Source organism: Oryzias melastigma, linkage group LG23 (assembly GCF_002922805.2).
Source record: "Oryzias melastigma strain HK-1 linkage group LG23, ASM292280v2, whole genome shotgun sequence".
NCBI lineage: Eukaryota > Metazoa > Chordata > Actinopteri > Beloniformes > Adrianichthyidae > Oryzias > Oryzias melastigma.
This window is the reverse complement of record NC_050534.1, coordinates 8,734,307-8,754,305: the sequence shown is the minus strand read 5'-3', so window position 1 is coordinate 8,754,305 and position 19,999 is coordinate 8,734,307. Positions and strand designations below refer to the sequence as shown.

The following is a 19,999-nucleotide window of genomic DNA, read 5'->3' as shown; positions in this document are numbered from 1 at the left end:
CCTAGCAACGCACGCTCCATGCACAGAGGCCAGGAATTCTGGTGTGCGCACATTTGCATTTACTTTTTATTGAAAGTGTCCACTTCATTGCGTGGCCGGTGTGTGAGCACCTACAGACACACAACGGTACGCACAAACTCACAGGCGCGCTGGCATGGAAAGCTGGCCCATCAAACAAACAAATAAATCACTTTGCGTTGGTTGCATGGAAATACATGCAAATAACAGTAGCCTAAAATAAAATACCTTTATTTTAGGAAATGTGAAAAAGTAAAAAATATTATTTAATTTTGTGTCTTTTTGTCGTTTAAAAAAACCCATCAAGTTACATCTGCATTATTCTGATTCAATCAAAGAGAAACTGATTCGACATTTAAAATGTATTACCCTTTACATTTAACGTAAGTTCCGTAGGTTTTGTAGCCTCCAGCGCTACAAAACCTCCTGCGCTACAAAGCCTCTTGTGCTACAAAACCTCCTGCGCTACAAAGCCTCCTACGCTACAAAGCCTCTTGCGCTACAAAACCTCCTGCGCTACAAAGCCTCCTGCGCGAGGAAGTCTCCTGGAGGAGACCTGGTGGACGAGGCATCCTGCACTACTAAGTCTGCTGCACTAGGATGCCTTCTGCACGAGGAAGCCTCCTGCGCTACGAAGCCTCATGCACTAGGAAACCTCCTGCACTATGAAACCTCCTGCGCGAGGAGGCTTCCTGCACTACTAAGTCTGCTGCGCTACGAAGCCTCCTGCACGAGGAGGCTTCCTGCACTACTAAGTCTGCTGCGCTAGGATGCCTTCTCCACGGAAGCCCTCTGCAGGAGGAAGCCTCCTGCGCTACAAAGCCTCCTGCACTAGGAAACCTCCTGCACTATGAAACCTCCTGCGCTACGAAGCCTCCTGCGCTACGAAGCCTCCTGGAGGAGGCCTCCTGCACGAGGAAGCCTCCTGCACAAGGAGGCTTCCTGCGCTATGAAGCCTCCTGCGCTAGGAAGCCTCCTCGATAAGAAGCTTATTCGACTGCCACGTTCAAAAATTCTAATTAGGATCTTTTGCTGTCCAAGGTTCGATTCGATTCACAGTTTTAAAGTCACAATTTGTGTTTTTTTTCCCCCAACACAATGAATTAAAGGTATTTTAAGGCCAAGTATGTTTTCTTTTTTCCCCTCACATCAATCTGTCTCTTTTCCTACTAACAGAAATTAACTTTCAGGCTAGGCATTTTAAAATAATTAGTCAAAAGTAACACCTAATTTTGACAGGTGAGCATTAGTAAACAGACATCATTGTTAAAAATAATCTTAAATGGTTAAATAAGGTATTGTTCATTAAAATGTAAAGTTTGCAAGATTTATAAATATGTTTATTTTCCAAAGAAAAAAGGAAAAACATTTGTTAACTGTATTTAAACTGTTTAATTTTATTTTATTTTCTGTGAATTCTTGTTTCAGTATCAAGTTTGTTTGATTTGCAATCTCATTGCAGCATGTATTTTCTTTTTACCTAATTTGTTAATTTCAATCTTTCGGTACTGGATGCTTATTGGATGAAGTGATTTCTCTGTCCAATCAGAAGCGAGAAGGTGTGTCTTTAGTGAGCCTCGGGTCTCACTTACAGGCAGAACAGAAAAAGACGAGCTAAGGAGTAGGAAGGCATCAACGGTGACCAGTTTAGCTTCAAACTAAAATACCTTGATGCTGAGTCTACTTGCTTTGTTTGTGGAAACACGGTACATGTAAGTACGACTTGTCTGAGCTTGCTACGATGTGTGTAAATCATGCATTTGACACAGAAAATGTACGCTAAGTGTGTATAGCATTAGCGCGCTAGCAGTGAAGCTAATTTTTGAAACAAGCTTTCGTGTGTTAAGTATGCAAGGCTTGGAATGTATTTTTTTTTTTTTTGGGAGACTAAAAGACACTTTTATACAGTGGACCAGAGGAATCCAGTCTCTTTAGACCCCGTCGGTGAACTTTGAAGTCCTCCAAAAGAGATTCTGGCTGCTATCCAGAAGAGGGCCTGTCCTCCCGCGCTGACTCAACTTCCTGCCTCATGTGCGCCCAGCTCTGCTGACCTGCTAACCACGTGTGGAGCCACCTGAACATCTACTGCTCTCCATTCACTAAGCTGAAGTATTCGTGAGTACGTCTTTCATTTGATTTGGTTGCTCTGCAAGTGAAAAGGACATTTTGTTTTAGGCCTCAATGATCCCAAGCAACAATTCAGGCCTGCAACTTTAACAAAATATGATCTGAAAAAAAGGAAGAGAATTTGGAAATACCAATTTTGCTGAATCATATTTTATTACTTACACTAAATTTACTATTTATTTTAATCAAGACTGTTTTATTTCATTTATGTAATTTTGCATAAATTCATTTGTCTACAAAATTAATTATTCTTAGTAGGAATATTCATTTAAATTAACTTTTGTTTTCCTGCTAAGTGGAAGCACTGCCAACATTATTAACCTAAAATTATATTAAGTCTAAAATCATTAATAATTTGCAACTGTAACTTGTATCTTCTGTTTAAAAAACATCCCCCTCCCTGACATACACCCCCTCCTTACATGCCCCACCCCTTCACTCTCTGAAGCACAGCCAGAGAGCAGCATGCTACTGTTGTAGATCTTTCACTTAGTTTCTAACTTGTTGTGCTGGTTAACCTCCCACCCTACTCCACTGGGATAGCACCTCACAGGCCCAAGCTAACATCAGCGTAGCCAAAAAGAACAATGGGTAGTCTGTTGTCTGACGGGGCTAGGTAGTTAGCAGGACACACCTACATCTTTTTTACACATTATCATTCTATGCTTTCTGTTTGGTGTCTTTAAGAACATAGATTTAAGTGATTCAAGATTGGTTCCGATGTTTGATGAACAGGACCCAGAAATGTTTTTTTGTGTTGTTCGAGCGTCTGGCGGAGACTCGTGGGTGGTCTGAGGAAACAGAATTGTTAATGCTGCAATGTGTTTTGACCGGGAAGGTGCAGGACTATATCTATCAATCCATCAATCCAACTTTATTTCTATAGCACTTTTCATATATAGAATAACACAAAGTGCTTTACACATAAATAAAACATCCTAAAGCAAACGCAATAGTAAAAACAAATGCAAAATACAATAAAGACACATAATTCCCCCCCTCACCCAGATCTACAAGTATACCCACACACACCCCCAATGATAAAAAATAGACTAAGTACAAGCTGAGCACAGAAGTTGGATGTCTGAGACGCTAATATAGTTGGAGCCTCTTCCTCTGGGGACAACTGCATAGCCAGTGTGGTGCAGCATCACAGGCGGGGACCCAGCTTCACCACAGCTAGGTAGCGATGCGGGTCCCCATCTAGAGCTGCAGCAGCTGGACAGCAGCAACCAGAGGGAGAGGAACCAGCTAAGGAGGCACTGGAAATTAAAAAGAATAATGGTAAATTAATAAAATTAAGTATATTCGTAAAATCAGCAAACAATAAAACATGACATAAAGATTATTTGAATAAATTATTAAAAGATCTATAAAATCATAAAACATGATCAAATAGATACATGAATAAAAACAAAGTAAATAAAGACAGTAAAATTAGCTAAAAGCATGGTTAAAAAGATGTGTTTTAAGACCTTTCTTAAAAGCAGCTATGTTCTCTGCGGCCCTCAGGTTCTCTGGCAGACTGTTCCACAAACGAGGGCCATAATGCTGAAAAGATGCCTCTCCGTTCGTTTTGGTTTTCACAGGTGGAATGATTAGTAGACTAGTGCCAGAGGATCTCAGGGTCCGCGAGGGTTCATATTTAACCAAAAGATCTGACAAATAAGAAGCCCCAAGACCGTTAAGACATTTAAAAACCATTAAAAGTATCTTAAAATCAACCCCGAAGCTTATGGGGAGCCAATGCAGGGATTTTAAAATCGGGGTGATGTGGGCCCGTTGTCTGGTTTTTGTGAGAACTCTTGCAGCAGAATTCTGTAAAAGCTGAAGGTTCTTGATGCTTCTTTTTGGAAGACCAGTTAGAAGGGCGTTGCAGTAATCAATTCTACTGATAATAAAAGCATGCATCAGCGTCTCCATGTTAGCAAGAGAGAGAATTGGGCGGACTCTAGCCAAATTTCTAAGATGATTAAAAACCAGTTTTGATCACCTGCTTAATATGTGGAATAAAAGTTAGCTTAGAGTCAAAGGTAACGCCCAAGTTTCTGACTGTTTCTGAACAGCTTAATGAAAGTTCTTTAAGTTTGAGACACTGTTTCTCTCTCTTGGCTTCAGGACCGATAACTAAAAATTCAGTTTTTTCCTGGTTGAGCTGCAGAAAATTATTAGCCATCCATAATTTCACATCTAAAATGCAATTAAAAAGGGTTTCTATTGGCCTTGTGTCATAAGGAGACATGGATATGTATAGCTGGGTATCATCAGCGTAGCTGTGATTGCTGATGTTGTGCCTCCTGATGACATTCCCCAGAGGAAGCATGTAGATGGTAAAAAGCAAGGGGCCAAGGATTGAGCCTTGAGGAACACCACTTTTAATTTTGTGTACCCCAGAGAAGTAGGTGTCCATGCTTACCGTAAAGTTTCTCTCCATGAGATATGATCTGAACCACTCGAGTACAGTCCCTGAAAGGCCAAGGCTTTTGAGCCTGTTTAATAGGATCAGGTGATCAACAGTGTCAAAAGCAGCACTTATATCTAGTAGAACTAACACTGAGATCTGACCTGAATCCAAGGTGCACCTAATATCATTAACGATTTTTAACAGGGCTGTCTCGGTGCTGTGGTTCTTCCTGAAACCAGACTGGTTTTCCTCAAAAATGTTGATTTGTGAGAGAAACTCATTTAACTGAATAAAAACAAGCTTTTCTAAAATCTTGCCTAAAAATGGTAAGTTGGACACTGGTCTGTAGTTATTAAGAGCTGTGGGATCTAAGTTTGTTTTCTTTGAAAGGGGTTTTACCATTGCAGTTTTAAAGGCAGTAGGAAAAACCCATGTCTGAAGAGAGCAATTTATGATATTTAAACTCTCGCTGTCAAAAGATCCGTAAAATGATGGGATCTAAAAAACAGGTTGTTGGATTAACTTGGGAGAAAACTTGACCAAGTGTTGCAGCATCAACCAGGTCAAAACTGTCCAGTGCTTCCTCAGGTAAGATTAAGGCTGGTGCGACATTTTGATTCCTGGTGTCTTTCTGCCGGTGTTAACATGTTTGAAGGGTTGAGGGAGCTAATTCTTTTGGAACAGCTCAAGGCTTCCGTATCTTTTTGTGTCTCAACTTATGTGAGTGGTTGTGGGGTTACGTCTGTAGCTGAGGCTGCTGCTGAATTGTGTCCGCACACCAAAGCCTGACAGTCGAATGCTCTGCTGTGGTTTTTTTTCCAGGGCAAAGCCTCGATGTGGGTGCGTCTGGCTTTGCCGGTTGACGGAGTGCATATAATCCTGGAAATGACATCGCCAGGGGTAGTGTTTTGGCCGATGTTCCAGGTTAAGGTGACTTGTGCCCCCGCGGCGTGCAGTCGTTCTGATGCTTGTGCAATAGGACCTTCTGCCTTTTTTCCGGCTTGTGCTGTTACACGTTCCGCAACCCATGTAGAGATGTTAGGCAGTCTAGTTCTGACTTTGTGTTGCCAGTTGTTTCCTGGTCTGTTTCGAATTGCAACAAGGCGTCTGATGCTGCATTGTGCAAGCTTCAGGACCGTGTTTGCCCCCTGATAAGTTAGGAGTCATTCTCAGTGTTATTTTTTTACACAACGAGGTCTTGATGCAGGAGTGGACCCCTCAACAATGATTTTCTGGGAGCTTTTCTATATCAAGTAGTTGTTCCTGAGAAGTTACAGGAGGCTGTGCTGCAGGTTTCTCGTGACCAGTCGGGTCACATGGGAGTGTAGAAAATGTATGAGCAGGTCCTGAGATATTTCTTCTTGAAGAAGTCCGTTACTGCTTTTATCAAGTCTTGCCACACTTGTCAGCTTACAGGAAAACCATATCAGCCCCTAAAACCAGGCCATCTCTTCCTGATTCCGGCCATTGGACCGTTTGAGCATCTTCTTATTGATTTTGTAGGCCCTTTGCCGCCTTCTAAGTCGGGTGCTTGTTATTTGTTGACACTCATGTGTCTGAATACTCGTTACCTGGCTGCATATCATTTGCAAAGTATTACAGCAAAATCTGTGGTGCGTGCGTTACCTCAGTTCATTTCTGTTTTAGTGTTCCATGAGTAGTTCAGTCAGATCGAGGCTCTAGCTTTTGTTCTAACCTGTTTACCCAGGTTTTTGGCTCAGCTAGGAGTGAAGAAAAACATTTCTGCTGCTTATTATCCCAGCTGGGATGCATCCAGCACCGGTACCCAAACCCGTTACTGGTACAGTCATCCTAACCTGCCACCAGATGGGGTACTGGATCCAAATGGTACCAGTGCACTCCACATCCTGGTACTGGCCCAGTTCTGATTCATGGCCTGGAGGTTGTAGTACCCATGACTTAATGGGGAACGGCCAGCTCGTCAACAAATGACAAACTGGGGACACCCAAAACGTCAAAAAGTAGAGGTGTCTTTCACCAAATGTCAGTATGTGATGATTTGGGGATGTGAATGTGTTGCCAGTGGGATCACAGCAATGAAAATGGTTTGAAAAAAAGTTTGTCTGGACATGCTGGTACCTCTCACATTTGATAAACAGACCTGCAGGTGTCCGGCATTTGCAAAATGATGTAATTGTTGTAGTCTGTCACTCATGGGCCTGCCACAAAAAAATTGCAAGTACTTTGGTGTCTTGATACAAGTCTGTTGATGACACTTTAATGCTACGTACACATCAGGAATGCTATACATGTTCAAGAACATTCTGTGATTATTATGTTTTAGGCCAAAATCAAAAACCTATTGTGTTCTAGTGTTCTAGTGTTTGTTCAATGTGACTGTAGTTTATCAGAAATTCGCCTCCAAGTTGTGAGCAGGAATTGTTGGTGTGGAAATAAGCCTCTGCTGATATCCCATCATCCCTTTGTTTACACTCTTTCCCGCTAGCTTAAAGCCTCCTACAACCCCAACCTAACATCAGCGGTGCAGCAAAAATGGCGAGCAATAACAGGGCTATGCAACCGTACAGTTTTGAAACAGGTAGCAGGTCTAACGAGGAAAATGAAGACTATAATGGATTTATTTGTCTGCCAGTGAATGTTTCAGAAGGGAACCTTTTAGCTGCTGCGTCACAAAAGAGATTTTTTTCAAACTGTATTTTTTTTCTGCTGTGATTCATCCTGATTTAAGTCATTAATAAAATACATTTTTTATATACATGTACATGTATATACATGTACTGTATATGTCGATGAGAAAAATGCCACAACATGTTAAAAACACCATTTTCATTGGAGTGGGTCTTTAAGCAGGTTTTCGAAGCAATTACCTGATCTCAGTTCATCGTCTAAAAGAGGATGAATCACAGACTTATGAGACAGAAAAAATTAAACTTGGGTATTGTTTGGCTTAAATTGGCCTCATGTGGAAAGAAAAGCTCTTTACAAAAGTGGCTTCTGATGAGTTTTTACTTTGTGTTTTGGCTTTTTCATCTTAGCATGTCTATTAGGCAAGCATTTTAATTACATTTTTATGCTTTTGTTTGATCGTTTCCATTTGATTTAGGAATTAATTGGACATATTTTGGCCTAACTATTCAGAAGTTCGAATACGTGGGTTTTTTTTAAGGCCAAGAACCAGTGATGTGGAACTCAAGAAGGCAGGAGACTCAGCCTGTGGCAAGAATTTAAAATTTTAGGAACTTCTAAGAATGAAAAAGTAAACCCCCTTGGACGAAAGGAGCAACAAAAGCAGATGACCCAACAAACTGAAAAGCAGACTCTTAAATACACCGAGGATGATTGATTTTAGTGAGGGCAGCCATGGATATCTAACAAATAAAATCAGGTAAGACTTTGACGGGTGGAAAAATGTGAACTGAGGAAATAAAACTGAGATCAAACAATCCAAAATAAAACCCTCACAATAAATGCATATTTAAAGCGAACAGGGGAAAACGATAGAAAAAAAAACTGATGCAATGTTCTCTTAAAATGTAAAAGACGAAAAGGTGTTTTAATTCATCTTTAAAATTGTATCGATTCTTCATCTTTTTTCTGTTTGAAGGGATAGAAAAGAAAATATTGACTTTTTTGTGTTTAATAGTCTCTTTTGTGCTCTAAAAGAATTTGTTTTACTTGCTGCTTTTTTTATTAATATATTTTTTGAGTGACTGACTGCTTTTATTCAGTGCTGATTGAATGTGCTTTTTTTAAAAAAGGTAAACAGCACCAAACTTGAGATGGAGAAATATTGAATTGGGCACCTTGAAGTATTGAGCTGGTGTGACGTCTGCACAAAAGCTGGATTCTCGTGTTGTACAGAAATGAAAAAGATACAAGTCAAAAAGTGGTCTGTATTAGAACGGTGGCTGTCAGAGTTAAAGGAAATCTTCCCAAAAACTCCAGTGAGATCAATTGTGTTCAACGGACTAGAGATGGCGCCACTGACAAAAATACAGAAGGTGGAGCTCCAGGTGGCAGGTTTAAAGATGGTAAGGTTTTAATGGGAGCGACAAAAAATTGATTGACCCGGCAAAGGACTGGCAAACTGTATGGGGTGTACCCTGACTTCCTCCTTCAGTAGCTGGGTTGGCTCTAGCAACCCCAGGACCCCAACTGGAAAGAATTCGGATTTAGGTGATGGATGGACGGACGGACCAAGACAATGTAAATTGGGACAGTGAAATGAGTCAAGGTACTATGGGTTTTATGGGAGGGACAAGAATGGTTTGACCCTGTTAAAAAAAACTGGGAAATTGTCCAGGGTGTACCATGACTCACCCTTCATACCTCGGTTGACTCACGCAACTTCATAATCCCGACCAGAATGAATGCAGAAATAGAAGATAGATGTTTTGATGGATGTATAAAGAATGGACTGGACCAAGACTTTGTTTATTGCTTAGTTTTTAATTATAACATTCAGAGAGAAGTACACCTTTTAAATTTCATAGCTCAAATTTGCATCATTTTAGGGGTGTTTTTTGTGATTGACAAGGGGCTGTCCAAAAGTGCTTAGTCTTGAACTATTGTTAAACTTAAGTTAACCCTTTAACACCAGAGCTTTTAACTCCAGTGTCGATGTTCTATGATTTCTCGTACCACTTCTACCATTGAGGCGACCGACACAATTCCAGTGAAATCTGAAGTGGAGGAAAGCAGCAAGCTTGTATTGGTTGTGTAAACGGTTAAAAAGTCAACGAATGTCAATAAGTGTGTTATTTAGGCATCACTGCCGACAGCTCAGGTGTTAAAGGGTTGATGTGTCCTTCCCACTTTGTTTGCAATGCAGAATACAATAAAAGGATGACCCTTCCAGTGTATTATGTCTCAAGAGTCAAGACAAAAGTGGATTGGTGGTGCTAAAAAGAAACATTGAGTGAATTGGACAAATATTGTCAAGGCTGGAGGTACCAGTCAGAGACAGGAACCAGAGGCTGTGCTCAAGTTTAGATTTCTGTTCTCACAATTTTGTCTGATCTCTGGGACTCTTCTCTTTTCATAAAGCAGTTTACTATATCCACCATGTGTTAAACTGCAGCTAAAATTTTAGCTTATTTTACTGTATTAAAGAAAGGTACAGCATACTTTTGCATTGTTGATCTTGCTCTTCTAAAACATTATTTTTGCTTCAGTAGCAGCCAAACACCCCTTAACTCGATAAACGCATCCATGCTTGCACACACAAGAGTCAGTTCCAGAAGGTCTCTGAAGGTTGTGGGGACTTGAGATGTCCCCAGTGGACAACATACTTTTATGGACTTTCTCTGTGACTGCACCACCGAGGGGAAATAAAACTGAAGTGACATAGCAACCATCTGGCGGACGGTAATTGGATTAATTTTCCACAAACTGATCATACTCCAACTTTTTTTCCAACAGTTGTTGTCTGTTCAACCTTAACTTAAACACTTAGCACAGTAAACAGTCATTTATTATAGAGTATTAGTCATTTTATCTCCAAGGCACCATTAGATGAGGCACCCAAGTTTGTATTTCAGCACATTTATGGACTTTTGTTTCAAAAACCACACATTTTACACAAGTATGATGCAAAAACTGAAAATGAAATTCCAGTTGGACAACTATCAGCTCATTTTTGTTTACTTTCACTCAAGATCAAGACAAACAATAATTCATCTAGAGACTATGAACCGTACTCAGCCGTCCATTTCAAGTGTCGCTGGCCTCCTGGTAGGTTGGGGGGTATATAAAAAAGCAGACCATTCTGCACAGCTGACAATCACAGTCTATATTCATGACCAAACAATCCACATCTCTATTAGTAAAAACAGATGGACTTATTGACCTAAACCCCTTAGTGGGCAGCAGGTGCTACTGCAGGCCCTCCCACATCCCAAACACTAAAACCAGACACAACAAGAGCAAGCTTCTGTATATTTCTGTTCTAGTAGAAAAGTATGAAAACCAACCAGTCCATTAACTTGATTTAAACACTTATCTTTACTGATTACTTACATAATAAGTCAATTGGGAAATAAGTCATTTTTACTGGAAATGCCATTAAAATTAACAAGCTCGTATATTCATAAGCTCAGCTCTAAATTCATTCTACTGGGGGGTGAGTGTTGTCTAATAATGAGCATGGAATGATGTCGCACTCCGGCCTTTAAACGTGGAAATTTTGAGTTATGACTCACTTATTCAATAGTAAAATAAAGAGAGGAGAAACTGAATTACCATAAGTTGCCTTAATGGATAATGGTCTCCGTGTCACCAGGTCAAGATTATTTTGCTCACCGCTCCTCGGCGGCTGGGGCGCCCTTGTCAACTCGGCGAGTTATATCTTAATGCCCTGCAATAATCTTGGTGTTTTCGCAGTCAAAAGACAGTGAACATTTGTATTCATCGGCAAGCCTTATCGCGCCGCACTTACCGCTAAGCCCCGTCTGCAACGCAGCAAAGTTTACTGCATGAAAGCGAAGTTTTTTTTTTTCTTTTTGTGTCTTTTCACCGTGAGAGAGCTGAGGCAGAGGAATAATGCCTGAGGATGTTTCATATCCCCACAGCCCTGACTGCTCGCTCTCTGCTCTCTTTTTCATCTGGCTTCCTTAATCAGTCGTCTTTTTCACTCCATCTTGCCACATCTCTCGCCTTTCTTCTCGCTATGTTTCTCGGAGACTAACCTCTCCCCGCTCCTTTTTTTTTTTCATCCCCACACCTCTAATTCTTTTAACTTCCTGCCCCTTTTTTTCTCCCCTTTCTTGTCTCATGTCATTCCCTCTCCTTCACCATCTCCAGCTCCTCTTTTTTCTCCATTCTGCCAATCTTGGCAGGTGCGTAAGCAGGTCGCTCTCTGCTTTTCTTGGCGGCGGCTTCTACAGTGGACAGGATGTGGGGACAGATGAAGCGAGAGTTACAGAGAACGAGAAGAGTGAGGGATATAGGGGGAAAAAAAGAGAAAAAAACATGACACGGAGGAGGTGTGCACATGACAAATCCCTTCATTGGGGATTTTTTTTGCAAAACGAGCTGGAGAGGGGATGGTTTTTAAAGGCATCAGTGAGCTTCTCCTCAAAGATTCTCTAAGAGCTCCTGCCTGCCAAACACAGCGGGTAGATGTTACTCACATCCACTTTTTTTTTGGCTAAATGCATAATTCACTTGTTGTTTGCATAGACTGATTTTTTTTTCTTTTTTTCTCCCTTCAGCTGAAGTGTGCACAGCTTCACGCCACACAGATGATAAAGTCGGAAAAGACCCAAACCACATGGATTCCTTTCTGAGCCGGCGGTTGATGTGTTCAGGACCTGTGAGTTCATGTTTTGATGGTTCCAGCACAGTGTGCACCAAGCATCTCCAACTTTACCTGAATAATTGATTTATTAAGCTCTTTCATTAGTTGAACATCAATATTTTAAATCAGAGCAGCATGTGATTTGCTCAACATAAATTTTTTTTGCCTTTTATCATTAAATAAATCAATACATTTAAAAAAATCAACAAACTTTCAGTTAAATTTTGACAGAAATTAATAAAATAGATTTATACTACAAATATAAAGGAATATATTGAAGAAAGCTGTGCTTTTGAATTTATATGACAAGTATGTTACATTATTTGGTTGCTACTGTCAGGAACTAGTGCTAGGAACCAAAATGCAAGAGACGCCAGGTGGTGGAAAACCACAACCTTACAAAATCGATGGTGAACCAAAAAGGGGACAAAAGACATGACAATAAAGAACTAAAAACCAGATTCTTGTAGTAAATACACTGAAGATCATTACCACAAATCAAGTATTAATGATTGTTAACCTAAACCTGGTGCGTCTGACAGAAGGACAACTGAACAAGACCAAAAATGTTCAGCACAACTGACAAATACAAACTAAAGCACAGAGTCCTTACAGCTATTATTTTTGTTTAGATTAGACTGTTTGTTGGCAAAAGTAAACAGAGTGGTATGTAGTTCATCAAGGAAAGCACAAAAAAGCCCATATAATTCTCCACTATCTCCTACTTTAAATTACTATTTTAAAGATTCTCGCAGGTTGGTTAAAAATGACCTTCAACTTTATAATTACTGTGTTTTGTTTAGACAAGTTCATCCATTCATTTTCTAAAACTGCTCAAAGCCTTTTGGCATCATAGGGTTGCTGGAGCCTATCCCAGCTATTTTTGAAAGCACGCTGGACACGACAGGTTCCCAGTCCGTAGCACAGTAAAACACAGATCACACATGTGCATAAGTGTCCGGAGAATAACCCCATGTGCACAAGAACATGCTAACTCCACGCAGAAAGGACCCAGCAGGGATTTGAATTAGAGCCATCTTGCTGTAAGGTGGTAGTGCTAACTAATACATTTCCATGGAGCCACATATCAAACCTAATATTTTACCTAATAATAAATGTAAACATTTCTATCAATGGAGGCTCGGTCTTTAAATTAGTTCTTCCTTTGGCTATCATAAACACAGGGATTTGGTCATGTTGTAGGCTATGCTGTCAAGATCTCAACAAGTAATATAAAAAAATACCCTCAACAATCTAAAGTCTTAGTTCACACTTTTTACTGTAGTCTATAATAAAAGCAATATCCCTTGAAATAAAAAAAAGTCCTCACATTTACCGTATTTTCTGCGCTATTTAGCGCACCAATTTATAAAGCGCACCTTCAATAAATGGTCAATTTTCAAGCTTAACAAGGCGCACCAAACTATTAGACACATTAAGTCAGACAAAAAAGTCGCAGATAAGACCAGCAGTCAGACTTTATTAACTGCGTTCACAGTAAATTTAGAATTTGTTCGTAGCTAACTCATCGTTTAGCTCCATTAGCAGAGTTAGTTTATTTATAGTCCTTCTCCACCTTGTCTGCAATATGTTATAAAACAGACTGATGCAACAAAAACAAACATTACTGTAACTACACCAAGTTCCAACCTTATTAGTAACACGTAAAAACCCAAAGCACAGTCTGACACCGCTACATGCTAGCTGTGTTAGCTTAAAGAAAAAGACATTTTGACAGAGCGCCATCTGTCAAAATCGCTTCAACATCCGTAACCACAACCAGAATTAAGCTATATTTAAGGTGCTCCAGATTATAAGGCATCCTGTCGTTTAAAAAAAAAGAGGCTTTTGAGTGCAGAAAATAACATATTATTAAACCTAATTTATTTTTTTCTGTTCAACCCCATTACAAATTCTATTTAAATACAATAGACATTCTCTAATTAACTTATCTGAACTTTATTGATACTTTTACAGATACTTGTGATACCCATTATTCTCCATGTGAATGTCTCTTAGCATCATTTCAAAGTGGCTGAGTTCCACTTTTCATGACACCAACAGCACATTGATCATGAAACGGTCACTCACCGCTGACCTGGCAGTGTCTTTTTGCTCCAGTCTCTGTAACATGAAGCCACATCTGCAGACCTCGCAGTCATGTGTTGTTCATTAGCCTGTGTGGCTCCTGCACCTGTTGATCCTTTCGTTAAAAGGCTATATGAGCCACAAGGGGCCAGCAGCCACCAGGGAGTTTGAAACACACCTGTGCCCCGGTGCTCAGCTGTTAGAGGTGGAAACACTATTTCCTTTATGGAATAACATGCTCTTACCTTCCCATAGAAATATCTCATTTGCTGTATTTTTGGGAGGCCTGTTTATATGTCTGTTTTTATTTGTTGGATATTATGATTTTGCCATGGGACATTTCTAAAAAGCAAAATTATTTTAAGACGTCTAAATTTTTGCTCATGCAGTTTTCACGGATGGTTCGAACCTGTGTCAACAAATATTTGTGTGTTGACTTACTGTGAAACCATAGGAATGTTTAGCTGTTAGCCCATTTAGGCTTTAGCTTGTATGACTGCTAGCCTAATAAACCATTAGCCTTTTAAATGTTAGCCAGTTTTACCATTGGTCACGATTACCATTAGCCTGTTAGAACAATTGCTATTTATAGTACTGTGTTAAATGTTCTTAGGCTAACAACAGTTTTATTTTTACCGCAACTAAAGCCTTAGTCACAACTACCCTTATGGGTGGATACAAGTTTTATGCGGGCAAACAAAAGGCAAAACTGGTATGCTGGTGGCCTACACGAAAGGTCATAGACCACTCAGTGAGACGGTTCAGGGAAAATGCTCATGTAAATTTTTTACTGTGGGCATGCTAAGGGTAACAGGTCATAGCAAGCACTAATGCTACATATGAGGTAAGTAAGAGTAAAGTTAGTGCACTCCCCTTAAAAAGCAGCCACTCTTTTCTATCACCCCCTACAGGCCTTGCATACATCCATCTACTTGCATCGACAGCACCTGAAGCCCCTATACCGGTGCATGTGACCAATGCTAAAAAATATTGCCTGCAATTCTATAGACACTATTAAGTTAGCTGTCATACACTTTGATGTATGAAATTTGTTTTCTGCATTTGTCCCATCCCCTGAGGGAGTGGTAAGCTGCAGACACAGCCACACTTGGGAACCATTTGGTGGTTTAACCCCCCAAATCCAACCCCTTTATGTTGAGTGTCAAAACAGCAAGGTGTTGGGAACCATTTTCAGAGTATCTGGTATGACGTATGACTTGGCCTGGATTTGAAATCATGACCTTCCAGTCTCAGTGCAGACACTTTACCACAAGGCCACTGCCATAAATATATAATAAATTTTGTAAAAAAAAAAAAAAAAAAAACCATAAAATAACCAATTGTAATAATCTAGGGTCTAGGAGCAAAACTAAGGAAATTTGCTTTTGATGAATACTAAAAGTCTCAAAAGACAGCAGATTCACGTAATGAGTTCCCCCAAATCCTCATCGTCCCCTTTTTTTCGAAGCCAGGTTGTGGAAGTCCAGAAGTAGATATACCAACTTTCTTCTCCACAGAATTTTCTTTCAGTTCTGCTGGGGTCATCCCTAGACGTTATGATACAGCGACTACAACTACAAAAGCTGCCGCACCTTGATCTCAAGCTCCATTTTACTCAAATTTGCAAACAAGACCCCAATATACCTAATTCTTCCACAGGAACAGGGTACCTTTCCTTGGTCAAAAACCACAGGAGGTGCAAATTCTTATCTGCTTTATATTCAAATCAGTCAGTTGCACATTTGTAAAACAAAACTATATCATCTGCAAAAAAAAAGACCTGAAACCCTAAAATCCCCAAACTGGACTACTGATCATGCTGAGAAACTTTGTCCATAAAGATTGTGAACAGAACCGGTATCACATACTATCCTTGTCACATTCCATCATGTATTAAGAACAAGCTCCATTTACAAGCAATACAAACCATAGTCCTGCTGTAGTTCAGAAACCAGATGTCCCTTTGTAGAGGAGGAGCCCAGATTCCATAATTCTGAGGACACCCCAAAAAAGACCATGAGTGACATAGCCGAATGCCTTCTCCAAATCCAAAAAACACATGTTGAGAGGTTGGATGAACTCCTAAACTCCCAACTCGTGACATATTGACGTTTGGTTAACGACCCTTTTGTGTCACGTTATGATGTTTTGGCTGTCCCCAACTCGTCATTTTTTGACGTACTGGCTGTTTAAATCACTGGTCTCCAACCTCCCGGCCGTGGTTCAGTGCTGCGACACGTAGCGCACCGGTACCCTAACCCGACACCAGAGCATATGCAGTACCAGACCCGAAAGAGTACCACATTCTGTTCTGCGCACGAGGTACTGGACACGAACCAGTATCAGTATAAGGTTAGGGTACCGGAACTGGGTTAGGGTACCAGTACTGAACGCGCCCCGAGGACCAGTGCACATCCGGTACTGCTTGCAGTTTTGCGTCCCGAGGGTTGTGGACCATTGATTTTACGAACAATCTTAATCTTGGTGTTTGTGAAAGACAAACTGACAATCAAATAAGTTTATAAGCTTATTTTGGAAAATAAAAATATATAAATCCTTATAATTTATTGCTTAAAATTGTATCAAATATTAAATGAAATACACTTTTGACAAACCTTTTCTCAATCCAGTGATGACAAAAATCATCCCAGGTCTTCTGTTCTGGTTAGCTTTCGGCTCCCCAAGGAAATAATAAAACTGACATGTATTGTGAGGATAAAAGGGGATCTAACAACTGTTTTTTTTTTTTTTGCCCTTGGGCCCCCCGAGGAGGTTAATCCAGCAATGACTGCTCTAAGAAGCTGCCGAGTTGAACCTTTCATTAAAAGGCTGTATAAGACCTGGTGTCCTCGAGAGAGTTCAAACCACACCTGTGCTCATGCACACAGCTGTTAGAGGAGGAAAACATCTTTTTCCAAACCCCCCTGCTCACCAGAATTGCTCATTTACTGTTTTAGTCTAATAGCGCAGCTCATTTCTACAATTTTTTTTCCCTTTCACGTATGGATATAACCTGTATTAAATGGCGCAAGAGATTGTTTTTGTTATAGTGTGTGTGCTAGCATCTTTTTAATGCAGCTTTGCACCAATTTGTTTGTTGTTTTTGTCTAAAAAAGCTGTGGATTTAACGGCAGGTACAGCTGACAGCTCCTGCCGCGTCCACCCACTGTGAACGTTGCAACAGCACGTTAGTTAAGCATAATGGAGGAATATTTTTTCCTCTTTTTTTTCACCTATTCACCAGCAGAGATGCGCATAAACGCTTTAACACAATGTGAAGACTTGAAGACACTCCAGCCAAAAGCATTTTTTTGTGATTTCTTTCCTTCACCCTCAACGACGATCACAACATCGTTCTGTCTGCCTTTTGTGGGGTTCTGTGGAGCAAACCCGGCGACAATGACTTCCCTCTCCCCGAGAGTCCTCAATGGCTCCCTGAAACGCTCCTTGTTTCTCTGTTGCCTCATTATAATCCTTTGTGTGTCCTCTGTGAATGGCTGCTGATGATTATGCAAATGTGCCATCAGAGAGCAGCATGGGTAATTATCACAGCAGAGAATGAGGCGTTTTGAAATTCTCTAACTGCTGAAGAGAGGAATCCAAGGGTCCAGCTGGTCTGTATGAAAGTGTTTATTTTATTTGTTAGAGGACGCCAGAGTTTTTGCCATTGTGATGCTTACCAAACCTGTGGAGTGTTTTGGAATACTTTCTTTTAAATGGAGCATTTATTTTGTGTCATAAAGTTTGCTCATCACTTTACTGAGAGCTGTAAGGAGGTTGGTATTTCTTATATGGATTGGACGCTTGTTGTGGTATAACTTTAGAAGGTCCACCCAGAGCTTCAGCATTCATACAAGAGTTGTTGACTTTCTTTCTACCCAGTGGAAGAAGTAGTTTGTTCCATATTGCCACTGAAACTAGTTCAAACTTTGACCAATCCGAGACTGGGGTTTGGTTACAGTGCACACTTTAATTTACAGAAGTGCCAATCATTTTAAAATTGATCATAAAAAAGAAATTGAATTCGTAGGTGTGGTTTGTACCCGGCTGGAATTCTATGACAAGTGAGGTGTGAAAGAAAAAGTCTGGAGCAAGATTTACGACATTTGCTCTGCTTTGATATTTCGCACCAAACCTCTTCCAACTGTATGTGGTAGACATGTACTAGTAAACCATAGAGAAATAATAAACCCCTCCTTGCTTGTCCTGAGTGAACAGCATAGGCTAAATACAAATTAAAGGACCTGAATTAGAGTGGTCTGCTTTTGCTAGTTGTACACAGCTTTATTGATCCATGGTCAAATTTACTGCTCGACGCTTTGACGCCCTGGCGACGGAGCAATCACCAAAGTTTTTCTGGACTTTATTTGTTGGCGTATCATGGAAACATGGATGATGTCGAGCAAGTACCTTTATTTTATACGTTTTGGAGAGGTCTGCAGAGGTCTGGGTTCACCAAGTTTTTCAGAGTCTCTCCAGGTCAAGTGTACCTCACTCCTGACGCCATTTTAAATGTTACTTCTGTTTGTTTGTGGCCAAGTTTGAGCATTAACCCAAGAGGGGAAAATTGGAAATAAAACTGGGGGATCTTTTTACTATTGTCTGGATGAAAATAAAAAACATCATAAACCTTTGAAGCTGGAGCAATCGTGCCGCAGCAAGCGTGATTGCTCCAGTTCCATGGGCTCTGTGACAGGCTGGTGACCGTGACTCCGGTGGGTTAAAAAAAAAAAATTAAAAAAATGGATGGAAGTTCAGAACAAAAATCCCGACATTGAGCAGCCATACTGGATGTATTTCTATAGTTTGACTGAGTCACTGAAAACGTTACATGCCCAAAGCTGAGTCCCTAAACGGGTGGTGTTCCGGCCCCCAACACCCAAATTGCAATGCAGGACCTTAGATTGCGTCTGTACATCTACTTGACATTGAAACTTGAAACTCTGCCACGCCAATTGTGTGCGATGTAAATCCAGCATAACAGTTAAAGGGTCACCAAACGGGGAAGTTGGAGGCTGACTCCACCTACAGCCGACATGGGAAAATCCAGTCAGAGGGCGGGACTGGGGAACAGGACTGTTATCATTACTGGAGCTGCAGATCATGACATGGAACTTAAGTTGTTTGACCAATCACGGAATTCAACTGTAATACCTCAATTCAACCTGTAGGGGGTTGAAGGCAATTTTAGACTATATTTTCAAGAATTAAAAACTGATTAAACTGATTCGCTGTGGCGATCCCTGAAGGGAAAAGGCGAAAGGAAAAGATTTTCAAGAATTAAACAAGTTTATTTTAAATTGTCCGATATTTGGCAATTACCAACAGACAAAACTTAAAGCCTTATTTATAGAGGTCAACAGCCTAAAATAGTTGATTTAGGGTTTGGTTACCCTTTAAGTACCTTCATTGGGTGAAAACATGGGGCAAGACCAGTCAACTTATTAAAAACTGAGTTAAACTAAATGATACAAGCAAGGACTTCAAAAACAAATAAGCAAGACTTTTGTTAAAATGCACAATGAAGATATAGCTAGAACAAATAAAGAGGATACTTGGTAGAAAAAAAAACAACACACAGGCGAGCAGAGTAAACATGGTGGCGGCAGCAGCACGGAGGGGCGGACAGAGACTGATCAGGATAATTTGAGGCGGAACTGCCACAAAGCTTTAGTTTTTTTATTTTATTTTATTTTTTTACATGTTGCAGCTAATCAAAGTGATGCAACACCTCTTACTCATTCTTTGGCTTCTTGTCACACTCAAGATGAAAAAAATAATAAGGATTTCTGGCAGTGAGACAAAAAATTTAAGAAGTTTTAGAAGCTAAACTTGGAATATTTCAGAAACAAAAGCTCAGAAAGAATGTTAGCTAATGTAGCAAAAATTGTACACGGTAAATATACACTTATCTTTTAGTATTTTTTATTGACATAGCTGGTATCTGACACACAAAAAATAAAAATATTTGTAGCTTAGTGAATTAAGGTACAAGTTAAAGGGGAAGTAGATGGTAAAACACCTTTGGTTCAGTGGGAGTTAGAAAAGCACAGACTCTTAACTGAGATGCTTGCTCTGTGACT

General features: G+C 40.2%; 1 long non-coding RNA gene across 6 annotated transcripts in view; it reads left to right on the top strand.

The window, feature by feature from the left end:
- The first annotated feature begins 1,443 nt into the window (after positions 1 to 1,443).
- The window catches only part of LOC118598053, a 185,284-nt gene continuing 166,728 nt past the window's right edge, over positions 1,444 to 19,999 (top strand). For 2 of the 6 annotated variants that reach the window (XR_004947128.1, XR_004947127.1), the window contains exons 1-3: positions 1,444 to 1,730; positions 1,927 to 2,133; positions 11,743 to 11,843. This is a non-coding gene — a long non-coding RNA (uncharacterized LOC118598053). Of the gene's footprint in view, positions 1,731 to 1,926; positions 2,134 to 11,742; positions 15,242 to 19,999 lie in introns of those variants that run through there. The other 4 variants (XR_004947130.1, XR_004947131.1, XR_004947129.1 and 1 more) reach the window with 3 other exon arrangements.